General features: G+C 41.5%; 1 protein-coding gene across 1 annotated transcript in view; it reads right to left on the bottom strand.

The window, feature by feature from the left end:
- The window catches only part of ZBTB14 (zinc finger and BTB domain containing 14), a 27,586-nt gene that overhangs the window by 7,861 nt on the left and 4,525 nt on the right, over positions 1–15,200 (bottom strand). The window lies entirely within an intron of this gene.

The following is a 15,200-nucleotide window of genomic DNA, read 5'->3' as shown; positions in this document are numbered from 1 at the left end:
CCCACCGGGCCCCGGGCCGCTCGCTCGCGGGGCTTCGGACGTGGGTGGCTGATGCCGCTGCCATCTTCTGCTTATGGGGGGATGGTGGGCGCGCAGTAAGCCTTCGCGGGACACATGAAAAGAGTGACGTCTCTGATTTGGAGCGTAAGGGGCGACCCCAGTCTCCCGGTTGCAAAGGATCCCCCCTAAGGCTCTCGATCTCGCCAAGTGAGCGCCCGCTTTTACCCGGACGCTCAAAACAGTCCCGGGGGCTGGAGGCGGCGGCGCATCGCTGCGGTCTAGACCCTGGACTCGATTTCATCTGACGCGCCCTCGGAGGGTTCGGATAAGCCCGCTCTGCCCTTATGTCCTGTTAGGGACCATAAACGGCTCCATCGCTGTGGAAACCTCGTCGCGTTCCCTCTGACGCTGCCTGTGCCTGGCGCCGGGACCTGGGGAACCCCTCCAGCTCCCGCGCGTTCTGCTCCCTTAAATAAGGGAAGCTGGACAGCGATACCGCGTCGCCTTAGCGTCGCTTTAGCACACCCTTAAACCGCATTTTGCAAAAAACGCGTACTTTCGTATCTCAGAATTGGAGTAGGACCTGCCTTCGGGCTTGTGTGACGATTACGTAAGCGAATGCTTGTAACAGGCACCTAAGTAAACGGAGAAAGGATACTACGATTGGCTGTATTTTAATTTTCTAAAGGAAATTCCGTGTGGCCTCCGTTGATTTTGTAATATTCATTTGCGATGGTTTAATGCTTCCCAAGGTGCTTCATACGCATCTTTTAGGATGTTGACAAAGGCACCGGCGATAGTAGGTCTAATGCACGAAAACAGGATGAGAAAGACCAGTTCTAGAGTCAGACATACTCAGTTCAAATCTTGAGTAAATTGTTTAACTTCTTTAGCCCTCGGCTTGGTATTCTCTGAAATGGAGACAAGGAAAGCCCCTAATAGGGTATTTGTGAAGATGAAGTGAAATAAATACCCAGCTAAGTTCTTAGCTCAGATATTAGCTCCATGATGGTAAATGGTCCGCACCCACAGGTAGTGGGTTTGAATGGCAGCGTCAGGACGGGAACTCACTCATCTGGCCTAGGGTTGGCGGTCATCAAACATGATACCCTGTGCCTGTTTACTTTGTTTTTGTTGGCATAGCTCTTAAAATTAACATTTCAATTCTGGGTGTGTTTTGTGCTTGCCAGGGGATAATCACAGTGCTATGTCATAAGGTTATGTCGAAGTTGCCACTGCAATTAGCAGTGTGGACATGGCTAGTCCTCGGTAAAGCCGCAGCTACCCTTTCTCCGTACCACATGTAGAGTTTTCCCACTGATTTTGCCTATATTCATGGTCTGCCAGCTGTGTAAAGGTGGTCTTTTTTCATATGGCTAGGTGAATCTTCCCGTGTCTCCACTAATCTGATAGCATTAAAGGAGTTCAGAGAAGTTCTCAAGCACTAGAATGCATTTCTCAAGTGAGAGATTATTGACATCTTGGTTTTGTATCAGTGCATTTTCTTCTCTCATTTGTTTTGTGCTCACGTCACCTGGGCTCTGCCTGGCTGTCCCTTGCTGGATCACAAGGGTCATGGGGATGAGTCTAAATAAAAGGGCAATTCTGGCTGGGAGCAGTAACTCATGCCTGTCACCCCAGCACTTTTTGAGGTGGAAGTGAGAGGATTGCCTGGGCCCAGGGGTTTGAGACCAGCTCAGGCAACTTGTCAAGACCTTGTCTCTACAATAAATAAAAAATATTAGCTGGACATGGTGGGGCTCGCCTGTAGTTCCAGCTACTTGGAAGGCTGAGGTGGAAGGATTGCCTGAGCCCAGCAGGTGGAGGCTGCGGTGACCGTAAGCATGCCACTGCACTCCAGCCTGAGTAACAGAGTGAGACTCTGACTCAAATAAATAAATAAATGGGCAATTCTATGGGAAGGAGGAGAGAAGAATGGGAAGCCACAAAGGAAGGGCGTGACCCAGGCCTGACACCCTGCCTGTGTCACCGCCCTTCATGGTGCACCTCCCACACCCATGAAACTCTCAATAAATGTCAGTTAACAGATAAGCGACAATCTAGACCTTGATATCAAGGGGCCTTAAGGGCACACTGGAAAAATGGGGGTCAGGGCCTTCCTGAAATGCACTGACCCAAGGCCCTTGATGGAACTTTTCCTCCTTTCCTGCCAGAAATGACTGTCACTCTACCCGGGACTTCCACAACTCTGCTGGGTGAGACTTGGAGCATTTTGTTCTTCCCCTGGGACTCCCACAGCCTCCTGGGTGGAACCTGTTGCTGAGAATTGTGAGGCCTGGGCTGGTCTGTGGTATGGATTTCAGGGTGCCAGGGCCTCAGGTGGTCACAGAGCAGCTCCATAAGGGATGTCTGGAAACATTAGGTCTGACAGGTGGATGAAGTTGTTTTTGCCACACGTTGACCTAAGGCCCTTTGGCTAGTTTTGATCACTGGAATATGAGCAGATAAGAGTGGGCCAGTTCAGAGTAGAAGCTTTGAGAAGCAGCCTGTGTTCTGTTCCTCCCGCTGTGGTGTGCTGTCCTCTATGAGAGGAATGTGCCCAGGTCACCACTTCCTCTTTAGCTTGGGCCCTTGAATGACAAACAGACCTGAGAGATGAATTTGAGCCAACACCGGAGCCCAGCCAAGCCTTGGCAGACAACAGCTCATCCACAGACCCATGAGTGAGAAGTAAATGTTTGCTTTGTAAGCCACTGGGAGGTTGTGCTTTGTGCTTTGTTATTGAAAAAAATCTAATACACCCATACAAGGATAAACATCCCCTCCAATGTCATAAGCACCCTCTCCCACTGCTCTGAAAATACTTAATACAGTAAATGAACAAAAATTAGATCCAATCCATGACGACACAGAGATATGGATGTGCACATTCAACAAATAATCACATAAATATACAATTGCATTGTGGTGAGTGCTTTAACAGAAAGTTTGAAAGCATGAGTGTGATGAGATGAGGAACAGGAGGAATTAATTAATTTTGGTTGGGAATCAGTGAAAGAGTTTCCAAAGACGTACATTTAGGACCTGAAAGAAGAGGTAGAGATGGGCAAAGAGGGGGAGGGGATAGCCAGGAACAGTATGAATGAAAAGATGGAAGGAACTTGGTATGCCTGAGGCTCTGCGAAAGAACAGGGTGACCAGAGCACAGTGGGCATGAGATGAGTTCATGAGAACAACAGGGTCCAGCATCTACAGGGCCTTGTGATCCACGGGGAGGAATCTGGTCTTCTTTGTAACATCTGACTTCTGAAGGGAAAGCCTGGGGCATTTAGATGGGAAGGTTGAATCAAAAGAAGGTCGTGAACATCTGTCAGGTGAGGAGCATCAGATCAGGCTTGTCTTGTGTTTATGGTGGAGTTGCTAAGCATGAGAGCCATCAGAGCTTTTCTTTTAAACTAAAATTTTCTTAGATAAATACATTAGTCTCATAACTACAGTAAGTTCATCCCTTGGCACAAGCACATGGACTTTTTCAAATGTCTTCAACAGCTAGTCTGGTCATGTCAAGTTTTCCACTGGTTATAGGGACCTTTTCAACACCATCAACTGAGATGCTAGCCTTACTATCTACAGACAAAAGTAAAGTTAACAGCTTACTCATGAAACTCACTTTAAAATAAAACACACCGTTGGGCCATTGTCTTGCTAGACTCTGATGTGGCCATGTGCTCTTTGAGCTATGGCTGTGGTCATGCTTCCTGGCTTTGCCCCCTCCCCCCCTTGGGGAGGTAAATCTTCTCTCCCTTCTTTTTCTTTAATTTACTTTTAAATAAACTTTTTTTTTTTTTGAGTTGGAGTCCCACTCTGTCACCCAGACTGGAGTGCAGTGACTGCTCCCGGCCACTGCAGCCTCAACCGACTGGGCTCCGGTGATCCTTCCGCCTCAGCCTCCCAAGTAGCTGGAACTACAGGCACGCGCTACCACGCCTGGCTAATTTTTTGATTTATTGTAGAGATGAGGTCTCGCCAAGTTGCCCAGGCGGGTCTCAAACCCATGGGCTCAGGTAAATAAACTTTCTTTAAAAACAAACAAAAAAGCCCCACTCTTTAAAAAAGTATAATTTTGTCAAATTTCCAGTCGAGTGACTGTATGATAACCACAGCAGTGAAATAATATGACAAAATTCAGTAGAAAAGCCTTGTTAAATAACAATAAAAATACTACATGCTATCTGGAAATCAAGTAAAAAGGAAATGAGTTATCAATAGAGTCACATGAACAGAAAATCATTTATAAAACACTATCCTAAAAAGTATAATCCCATGAAGTTTTCATTAGAGTTCTTGTATAATCACTTAAATAATAGCAACAAAGTCAAAAGAGAAAAAACTCAAACCTATCTTAGAAGAAAAGTCAAAATATGTTATTGCTGTGTTTCTGAATTAATTTAGTAGTATAAGAACAAAAATACTGTGATTAACTTTCTACAAATAGAATAAAATGGAAGCAATTAATTTATACAATTCACATTTAAATAACCTATGTCTATAAAATACCATCCTAATACATAATTATATCAAACTTCCATTTGAGCCATGGTGTAATCTCTCAGTTAATAGCAATAAAAAAACAAAGTTACTTTAGCAGAAAGGTAAAAAAGCTTTAGCTCTGTATCTTCATAAGTCTGGTCATTGAAAGGGGAGGTCTACTTAGAATGAGGTTCACTTCTATTTTTCAGTTGTGTGTACAGAAGATTGCAGCATTTGATGTAGACGTTTCTTGATGCCAGTTTTGGATGTGCTGAGTCAGTGAAGTTCCTTGGTAGAGTGAATTTCTGGTGAGGTTTGGTCTCAATTTCAGAAGAGGGGAACAGAGTGTCTCCTTCTTAGGAATCACCCTCTGCGACTTCTCTGTAACATATGACCTATGAAGGGAAAGCCTGGGTCATTTAGATGGGAGGGTTGAATTGAAGGGAAAGCCTGGGTCATTTAGATGGGAGGGTTGAATTAAAAGAAGGTCCTGAACATCTGTCAGAGCAAGGAGCATTAGGATAAGCTTGTTTTGTATCTGTGGAGGAATTGGTGCACCAGCATGAAATCAACCATGTGAAAGAGCCTTTTTCCTGTGGGTCTGAACTGATGGAGTTCTGGTCTACCCTAGGCACTAGACATGGTTGTTCCTTCTTCCTCTGGAACTTGGTCATCTAGGGGATTTCCTTGTGGTTCTTTTGAGTTAAAATTAGAGAAAGTTGGGTGAAGTTCTCTGGAAGCACTCTGTACTATCTTGGCAACTCTGTAAATAAATTCTTTAAGTAAAAAATTCTGTACAGGTAATTTTTTTTTCTCTAGATATTTTCAAGATTTTTTTCTTTGTTTTTACCTTTCAGCATTTTGATTATGGTGTTTTCTGGGTATGGATTTCATTGAGTTTATATTTCATATTTGCTGAGCTTCTTGGATATGTAGGTTTATATCTTTCTCTAAATTTGGGGAGTTTTCATATTTTTCACATTTTTTTACAGCACCATACATTTTTTTTTGAGAGTTCAATGATATGAACATTGAGATTTTTAAAAAATTCTCTCATAGAATCATGAGTCTTTTCATTTTTAAAAATCTCTCTCTGTTGTTCGGATTGAATAATTTCTCTCTCTTTTTTTTTTTTTTTTTTGAGTTGGAGTCTTACTCCATCGCCTAGACTGGAATTCAGTGGCACACTCCCAGCCACTGCAGCCTCGACCTGCTGGGCTCCGGTGATCCTCCCGCCTTAGCCTTCCAAGTAGCTGGAACTACAGGTGAACACTACCACGCCTGGCTAATTTTTGATTTATTGTAGAGATGAGGTCTCACCAAGTTGCCCAGGAGGGTCTTGAACCCTCAGGCTCAGGCAGTCCACTCACCTCAGCCTCCAAAAGCACTGGGATTACAGGCTGAGTCACCAAGCCCAGCCATACTGAATAATTTCTGTTGATCCATCTACAACCCACTGAGTTAATGTCATCTTCATTCTGCTATTTAGATTCTCCAGTGAGTTTTTTTGTTTCCGTTATTTTTTTTTTTAGTTTTACATTATTTTATTTTGTTTTTCTTTATCTTCTATTTCTTTGCTGATACTTCCAGCTTTTTGGTTGAAGAGTTCATAATTGCTGATGGAGAATTTAAATAATAACTGCTGTGGCCAGGCAAAGTGACTCAGGCCTGTAATCCCAGCACTTTGGGAAGCGGAGGCGAGAGAATTGCCTAAGCTCAGGGGTTAGCTTGGTGAGACCTTGTCTCCACAATAAATAAAAAAAAATAAGCCAGGCGTGGTGGCGCATGCCTGTCATTCTAGCTACTTGGATGGCTGAAGAGGAAGGATCGCCTGAACCCAGCTGGTCGAGGCTGCAGTAGCCATGAGCGTGCCACTGCACTCCAGCCTGGGCGACAGAATGAGACCCCAACTCAAAAAAAAAAAAAAAATATATATATATATATATATAGAGAGAGAGAGAGAGAGAGAGAGCGTGCACACAAGAGTGCTGCCTCTGAGTCTTTTTTACTTAATTCCAACATCTTTGTTATCTCAGTGTTGCTATTTGTTGATTGTGTTTTCACTTGTGAGTTGAGGTTTCCTGGATCTTTGCTTACTGAATAATCTTGGATTATGCCTTGGACATTTTTAACATCTTATGGAAAATATTGGTATGTTTATTTTAGTAGATAGTCAATCATTTTAGGTTCTAGTCACCAATATTAACACAATTTCTGTGTGTTGTGGTTTGGTGTATTTGGTGTATTTGCATGGTGTGTTCCATGCATTGGCCAGTCTAGGATCTAATACTTGGGTTTAAATAAGAGGCAGCTGGGTGAAGGTTTCTGGAAACACTCTGTACTATCTTGGAAACACTCTGTCAATATAATATTATTTTCAGTTCTCAAAGTTCTCATGTGGTGGTTAGGCTCAGATCCATGCAGGTGCAACTCAAAGGAGAGCTTGGAGGTTCATAAACAACTTTGTGGGCCCATTTTCTTGGGCTCATTCCTCTTGTTGATCTCCCTGGTACTTTCTGCTTTCCTAGAGTTCCCTTTTCTGATCTTCTAACCAAAAACCTGGGACAGTTCCACGGCTACACCTGCATCTAGAGGCAAGTGGCAGGAGAACTAGACAGAAAACAATGGCAAATTCACTGTTGGTTTGGTGATAATCTTTTTTATTTTCTGACCCGTTTCTTTTAAAGAGCTATACATTTCCTCCTAAGGACTGCTTTCTTCTTTTTAATGTATTTTTCCATGTAGTTGTATTTACATTCAGTTCTCTGTATTTCTTAGGTTTCTGTATTGTTACTTTATTTATTTTCTTTTATTTTATTTTCTTTTATTTTATATGAGTTGGAGTCTCACTCTGTCACCCAGATTGGCGTGCAGTGGCATGCTCCAGGCCAGCCTTCCAAGTAGCCATAACTACAGGCGCGCGCTACCACGCCTGGCTAGTTTTTGATTTATTGTAGAGACAGGTCTTGCCAAGAGATGAGGTCTTGTCAAGTTGCCCAGGCAGGTCTCGAACCCATGGGCTCAGGCAGTCCTCTCGCCACGGCCTCCCAAAGTGCTGGGATTACAGGCTGAGCCACCAAGCCCGGCCTTTATTGCTACTTTAAAAAAAATCCGTGTTATTTAATAATGTTATTAACCCAAGTGTGATTTAATAATATTGTTTACAATTATAGGGGACTATTTTTTGGTTGTCTTTTTTGGTAACTTATTTTGGTATAATTCCAATTTACAGAAAGTTTGTAAGAGTATAGTAAAAAGAATTTCTATGTGCATTTTACCTTTATCCAGATTTACCAATTTTTAACATTTTGCCCCATTTGTTTAGTCATTTGCATTTGTTCTCGCATTCTCTTCTCTCCATTTCTCTCTTTCTGTTGTCTCTGCCTCTTTGTCTCTCTCTCCATATACTCACACACATACACTGAATCATTTCTTAAGAGTAAGTTGCAAGCTGGGCGCAGTGGCTCACGCCTATAATCTCAGCACTTTGGGAAGTGGAGGCAAGAAGATTGCTTGAGCCCAGGAGTTCAAAACCAGCCTGGGAAACATGGTAAGACCTTGTCTCCACAATAAATCTGAAAAACTAGCCAGGCATGGTGGTGCATGCCTTTAGTTCCAGCTACTTGGAAGGCTGAGACGGAAGGATCACCTGAGCCCAGCAGACTGAGGCTGCAGTGGCTGTAAGTGTGCCACTGCACTCCAGTCAGAGTGACAGAGTGAGACTCCTACTCAAAAAAAAATTTTTTTTAAGTTGCAGATATTATCCACCTTTCTCCTAAATACCTCAGTGTGTAATTTCTAAAAGCAAGGACAATCTCTTATATAACAACAGTACAAGGGTCAAAATTAAGTATTTAACATTGATACAGTACTATTATCTAATGTGTCCATATTTAAATTTCACCAATTGCCCGTTGTAATGTATAGCTTTTTACATTTCTCTTCCAAAATTACTCATTGCATTTAGCTATTATGGATCTGTCCTTTTGTCATTTATTTCTAAACTTGTTTTTATATTCTTCAACACCAATACTGGTCCCTTTTCATATTCTGTGATTTGTCTTCTGGTAAAACACCTCCATCAGAATGTTTGCATCATTCTAAATTTAGTGTGCCAAAGAAGAGACTCCTCTTCTTTGCTATAGCCTTCCCTATTACCAAGAAATATCATCATTATTATAGTCCTGCTTTCCTAAAAACTTAGAATAATTTTGGTTGCCTTTCTTTCTTTCTTCTCGCTACCTTTTCTCAGTTCCAAAGCTTACCTACTTGATTTACAGCAGAGTGGAGCATTGAGCTATACTTGAGAGTTTTCTTCTTTTTTGCAGGACAAACCTGACGTTTGTCCTTGAGCAAAGAATATTTTATCCCCCAGAGTAAAACATGTATTCTTATATTAATATTCAAAATATTTTATTCTCTTTGAACCAGCATGTTATTGAAGCTGAAATTAGTCTCCTCTGGGCTTTTTAAAGAAATGTAGATGCTTTCAATGTATGGAATGGCTCTTCATCAGTCATCTGGGCTGATGCCTGTCAACTCGGCAACTTTTCCTACCCTGTTATCTCCTTCTTCCTGTCCTCCACTCTGGAACAGCATCCAGACCCGTGACACTCCAGAATGTCTAAGCCATTACGCTTTACAGGAATGACACTTGTCTAACTTGCCACTGGAATTAAAAGTCAATCTCTTATTATTCATCTTAAATAAAAATACCTACCAACTTCTACTTACATCAAATCCTGTTTTTGTTTGGTGACCCAAAACTTTTTATAATCATTTTCTTGCCACAACAGACAAAAACTGGTCTTCTATCATAGTAACATTATAAGCATGTAGTAAGCAAACTGTGTTACATTATTGCTGGTGTTTCATATTGCTGTTTAGTGCACCTATTACATATAGAATCGACTCAGCCGGGCTCGGTGGCTCAGCCTGTAATCCCGCGCCTTTGGGAGGCTGAGGTGAGTGGATTGCCTGAGCCCGCGGGTTCGAGACCCACCTGGGCAGCAAGATCTCATCTCTACAATAAATCAAAAAATCAGCCGGGCGTGGTAGCGCATGCCTGTAATTCCGGCTACTCAGAAGGCTGAGGCGGAAGGATCGCTGGAGCCCAGCAGGTCGACGCTGCAGTGGCCGGAAGCGGCCACTGCACTCCAGTCTGGGTGACAGAGTGAGACTCCAACTCAAAAAAAAAAAAAAAAAAAAAAAGAATCGACTCACCAGTTTGGTTTAGAATTTATTACTTTATCAAAACTATCATCACACTGCCAAATATTGGTAAATCAATTTCCAAGAAACCTGCAAAGCATTCAGCCTTACTTCTGAGGAGCTAGAAATTATGGTTTCCTCTTTTGGGCAATCAAAAAGCTACATTGTTTTCTCAACCATCAAGACTTCATTCTCAGCATAATAAGTTAGTGAAAAAATTGCAGTGAAAATCTCAAACACTGGCATTTGTTCTTATAGATTTGTACAAAGGACATATTACTTCTCTTAACCACCCTGTCCCCCATTACTTTGTCATGACTATTCCTTGACCACAATGGGCACGTTTCCCCCTCAGAACCTTGTGCACCTCTACAATATTAAGCTTGAATTGTTCAAATATATTTCAGATTCTTGTTGTCTAAATACAATAATAATAGCTGTTCAAATAGCCACTGACACAGCTCAAACCCATCAATATCATATTCGTTAGCTTCTTATCTGCTACCTCAACATTCAGCTTTTCTTTACAAAGTTGGGAGGAGGGTCTTACACTTAATGTGTAGAGAAAGGCAGCATTGAGTAATAAGTATATACTTGTCCAATCTCTGGGTACTGATTTGGTTCCAATTGCTACCACTTACAAGCCAGTGTTCCCTGGAAAGGTTACTTCATGGCTGAAGATTCAGTTTCCTTATCTGTACAACCAGAACAAGACAGTACCTACCTCATAGGGTTAATTAATTCAGCAAATATTGATGAGTACACTAACTCCTCACTTAACATCATTGATAGTTTCTTGGAAAATGTGACTTTAAGTGAAATGACAAACAGTGAAACCAATTCATTTCTTCCCCATCAACGTTGTAATGAAACAAATTTGAAACAAATAACATCATTCAAGGAATTGCCATAGGTCATTTTCCTGAAAGTCACAGTTTCCAAGAACCTATGAATGACATTAAGTGAGGAATTACTATATCTGTTTTGTGCCAAGCATCTTAGGTGCAGTGGATATAGCAGTGAAAAAAACAAAAACAAATATACCTACCTGTGTGGCGGACAATAAACAAGTAAATAATTGAAACACATATGATGTCACCTGGCGATAAGAGTTATAAAGGAAAATAACACAGGGGAGGGAACTAGGAAGGCTGGAAATGTAGGTGGGTGATTTTAAATAAAGCTGTCAAGAAAACCTCACTGAGAAGTAAATATTTAGGCAAATATCTGAAGGAGATAAGAGGGGTCAGTGGGGTGAAGATTGTGGTGGAGAGTCTTCCAGAAAGAAAAAACAGCAAGTGCAAAAGACCTGAGGTAGAAGAAGCATGTCTCTTGTGTGGATGAAACAGTGAAGAGAGATACAGAAAGGGGGTACCATGGAGACACATGTCCCCATTCTCACTCTGCTTTCATCTGTGAAGGATGCAGTTAGATGATGTGAGAGTTTCTGTCCATCTTCTAATGAGATGTTGTTTATGTTTGTTGAACACCAAATGCACAACACACCCCAAGTTAACAATAATTTTACGTATTTCTTGGTACATTGTAGCATGGCTTAAAAAAGAGAGGTCCAGCCGGGCTCGGTGGCTCAGCCTGTAATCCCACGCTTTGGGAGGCTGAGGTGAGTGGATTGCCTGAGCCCACGGGTTCGAGACCCGCCTGAGCAACTTGGCGAGACCCCCCCCCATCTCTACAATAAATCAAAAAATTAGCCAGGTGTGGTAGCATGTGCCTGTAGTTCCAGCTACTTGGAAGGCTGGGGTGGAAGGATCGCTGGGGCCCAGCAGGTCGAGGCTGCACTGGCCGGGAGCGGCCACTGCACTCCAGTCTGGGCGACAGAGCGAGACTCCAACTAAAAAAAAAAAAAAAAGTGGGGGAGAGGTCAAGGCACTAAAATCTTCAAAGAATAAGGGGTCATAACAGTGACAGGGAAGGGGTGGTTGGTTGTGTACTCCCACGATCTTTGAGTCACAGCTAGGGGCTTTGGGAGAGAAGGGAGGAGAAAAGCAAGGGGGAATCCTGGTCCACTCCAGGGAGGAGTACCAACAGTCACAGCTGGAGAAGTTTTTAGGAAGTGCCAGGATTTAAGTAGAGCTGCCAAAGCAGAACTTCCCAACCTTGGCGGCACATTGTAATCACCTGTGGGGCTTCAAAGATCCTGACCCTCAGATCCCACCCACAGAGGTTCTGATGAGTTGTTCTGGGGTGTGGCCTGAGTTATCAAAAGTTGTAAAAGCTGCCCAGGTGATTGTAAGCTTTAGCCGTGATTGAAAACTGCTATAAGAAAATATGATGCCTGGCACAAAGTCAGCTGTTGATTTCCTTCTTCAGGCTCAAATGCTTAAATTCTGGCATATCTAAGATGGTTATACATTGTTCTGCAGGATTGACATGAAATAGATCAGAGCATCTCCACTGAATTCTTTATTCCATTCAAGATAAAATCTTTATGCATCCTATCAACTATCTTTGCATGGTAGGCCCAGAGTCCTATCTAAGGATTAGCTGCCTTTTTTTTTTTTTTTGGTCACATGCTTTGCAAATATGACCATAGACAGGGTCTAATTGAGTAAGTTGAAGATTCGTTTTCTCCTTGTAATTTGTTGGGAATCAATCAGATTTGTCTGCATAACTAGCCTTCACATTGGACCTCAATTCTAGTTTTTCTTTGGGATGAATAGGTCAAGCATGAATTTAAGTCAGTTAATTTATTAGCTGTCACTACAATCAAACTGTAGCATAATAAAAGTAACAAATGACCTTACATATTACATGAGTAACTTTACAATTGCGGAGCAAGCTAATATATTTTTCCCATACATCTCTTATCTGGTATTAACAAAAGTTATGGCCTTAATCTCCACAGTTAAAAAAAGAAACAATGAGAGTCCTAAGAAATTCATAAAGACATATAAATCTTTTCAAAGCTAATATTTAAACCATTTAAATACTTGGACAAGAAAATGATCAGTCAAATTATATCACTGGTTTCTCATTGTATGTCTTCTGTTTCAGAGTGAAACAGTTTCACTTTCTAAACTGATCTTTTTAGGAAAGTGTATACTAATTTCATTCTACAGCCTGCAAAATTATGTTTAGAATAACTAAAATAAATACTCATGGAGAGATGTGTGAGCAAAACAAAATTCTAAAAACTAGTACAGCAGTTAGGTCTGCTCATGTTAAATTTCCTACCCAAGGGAGTTATAATATTTACTAATATGTTTGACCCCTGAAACAGTCCATATACCATAAGCCAGCACTGGAGCAATGTTCCACAAAAAAGGGTAATTATTTTCATTACATATTTCTAACTATTGTTTTACTCTTTTTTTAAAATCAATATTTTGTATTATGATATTGTGGGGTACAGTTAAGGGTTAGGTATACAAATATGCTTCATTCAGGCCCCTTGTTGATAACAGGTGTCTCCCCGTCCCCAGACAGATGTTTACTACCATTAGTCCCATCCCCCTTCCCATTTATTTTAGAAGAATTTTAGATTTATGGAAAAGTTACAAAGAGAGTACAGAATGCACCTGTTCCTATATATTCTTCTAGCTAGTCTCTGCCATTATTAACACTTTACGCTACAGTGGTATGTTTTTCTGAACTAAAAAAGTTGATACAAATGCATGACTATTAACTAAACTCCACACTTGTTTGGATCTTACCCGTTTTTTCATGAATGTCCTCTTTCTCCTCCAGGGTCCAATCCGGGGTCCCACATTGCATTTATTTGTCACATCTCCCCTGTCTCCTCTGGTCTGCAACATTCTCAGCTTTTGCTTGTTATTCATGTCCTTGGCAATCTTGAGAAGTACTAGCCAGGCTCCTATAGAATGTTCCCCTAATAGAGGTTTGTCTGATATCCTTCTCATGATTAGGCTGGGCTTATAGGATTTCAGAAAGAATAGCAGAGAGGTGAAGTGCCCTTATTGTCATATCATTTAACTGTTTTTAAAATCACCATATTTTAATGAGCTAGGCGCTAAGATACTTTCCAGTTCTAGAATGCTATGATCATATACTCTATAAAGCTTGTTATATTTTTAAAGCAAATATATATGTTCCAGTTTTGTAAATTTTGGCCTATAGTTACAGTCAAATGTCACACTGGTAGGAAAAGCCCACATAATACGTCAACTGCAGTCAATTAATTTTATTTTATTTATTTATTTATTTATTTACTTATTGAGTTGGTGTCTCACTCTGTTGCCCAGACTGGAGTGCAGTGGCCGCTCCCAGCCACCGCAGCCTCGACCTGCTGGGCTCCGGAGATCCTTCTGCCTCAGCCTTCCAAGTAGCTGGAACTACAGGCATGCGCTACCACGCCCAGCTGATTTTTTTATTTATTGTAGAGATGAGGTCTCACCAAGTTGCCCAGGCGGGTCTCGAACCCGTGGACTCAGGCAATCCACTCACCTCAGCCTCCCAAAGGCACAGGATTACAGGCTGAGCCACCGAGCCCAGCTAATCAATTTTATACTTTTCCCATAAATCATGTATTCTCCAGCATTTACAGGTTTATGACAGATTTTACCAATCTACTAAATATCCCCATCCTCTACTAAACTTACCCATCTGGAGCAAATTTAGCAGGCCAAGCATATTCCTAGAACAAAAGGAAACAAATGTAAAAATCCAATTTTTAAAAAGGATAGAAGTGTATTCAATTAGAGAGACATCAAGAATGAGAAAGATGATTCTCTCGCCAGAAAGCCATGCTTCCTTGAATGAGAACAGGAGGAAAGTGATGGGCAGCGAGAAGAGAGGAGAAAGAAGAAGAAAGAAGAAAGGCAAGCCATGCTGTTGAAATGATTCTGTCATAGCCTTATTTTCTCTTATGACTACTTAGCTTTATACTTGCAGTGCATTTGGGACTTATTTAAAAATTAATATTAAAATGCTTTCATAGTGAATATGTATCAAATACACCCTATCCTGACACTAAGAACTGACATTACATTTGCTTTGCTTTTGTGTAGTGCATATATATATATTCATTGTATAATTTGATCAATGTACAATCCTGTATGCCAGATAAATTGTTAGAGGATTTGAAATCCAGAAGCCCTTCTATGTAAACTACTCCTTCATTTTACAAAGACAGAAACTTAGAGATGTCAAACTAGTACCCACAGCTCATTAGTGGCAGAGCACATACACAATCTCTGGTTCTCTATTCCTCCAGGCCTGCTTACTGGCTTTTTTTTTTTTTGAGTTGTAGTCTCACTCTGTTGTCCAGGCCAGAGTGCAGTGGCATGCTCATGGTCACTGCAGCTTCGACCAACTGGGCTCAGGTGATCCTTCTGCCTCAGTCTTCCAAGTAGCTGGAACTATAGGCATGCCTGGCTAATTTTTTTTTGATTTATTGTAGAAACGAGGGCTCACCAAGTTGCCCAGGCTGGTCTCAAACCCATGAGCTCAGGCAATCATCTCGCCTCTGCCTCCCAAAGTGCTGGGATTATAGGCATAAGCCACAGCACCCAGCTTTT

The sequence above is a fragment of the Carlito syrichta genome, unplaced genomic scaffold (assembly GCF_000164805.1).
Source record: "Carlito syrichta isolate Samal-C Ts95f unplaced genomic scaffold, Tarsius_syrichta-2.0.1 Scaffold301835, whole genome shotgun sequence".
In the NCBI taxonomy this organism is placed as follows: domain Eukaryota; kingdom Metazoa; phylum Chordata; class Mammalia; order Primates; family Tarsiidae; genus Carlito; species Carlito syrichta.
Note: the sequence above shows the minus strand (reverse complement) of the source record. Positions and strands in the feature narration are given on the sequence as shown.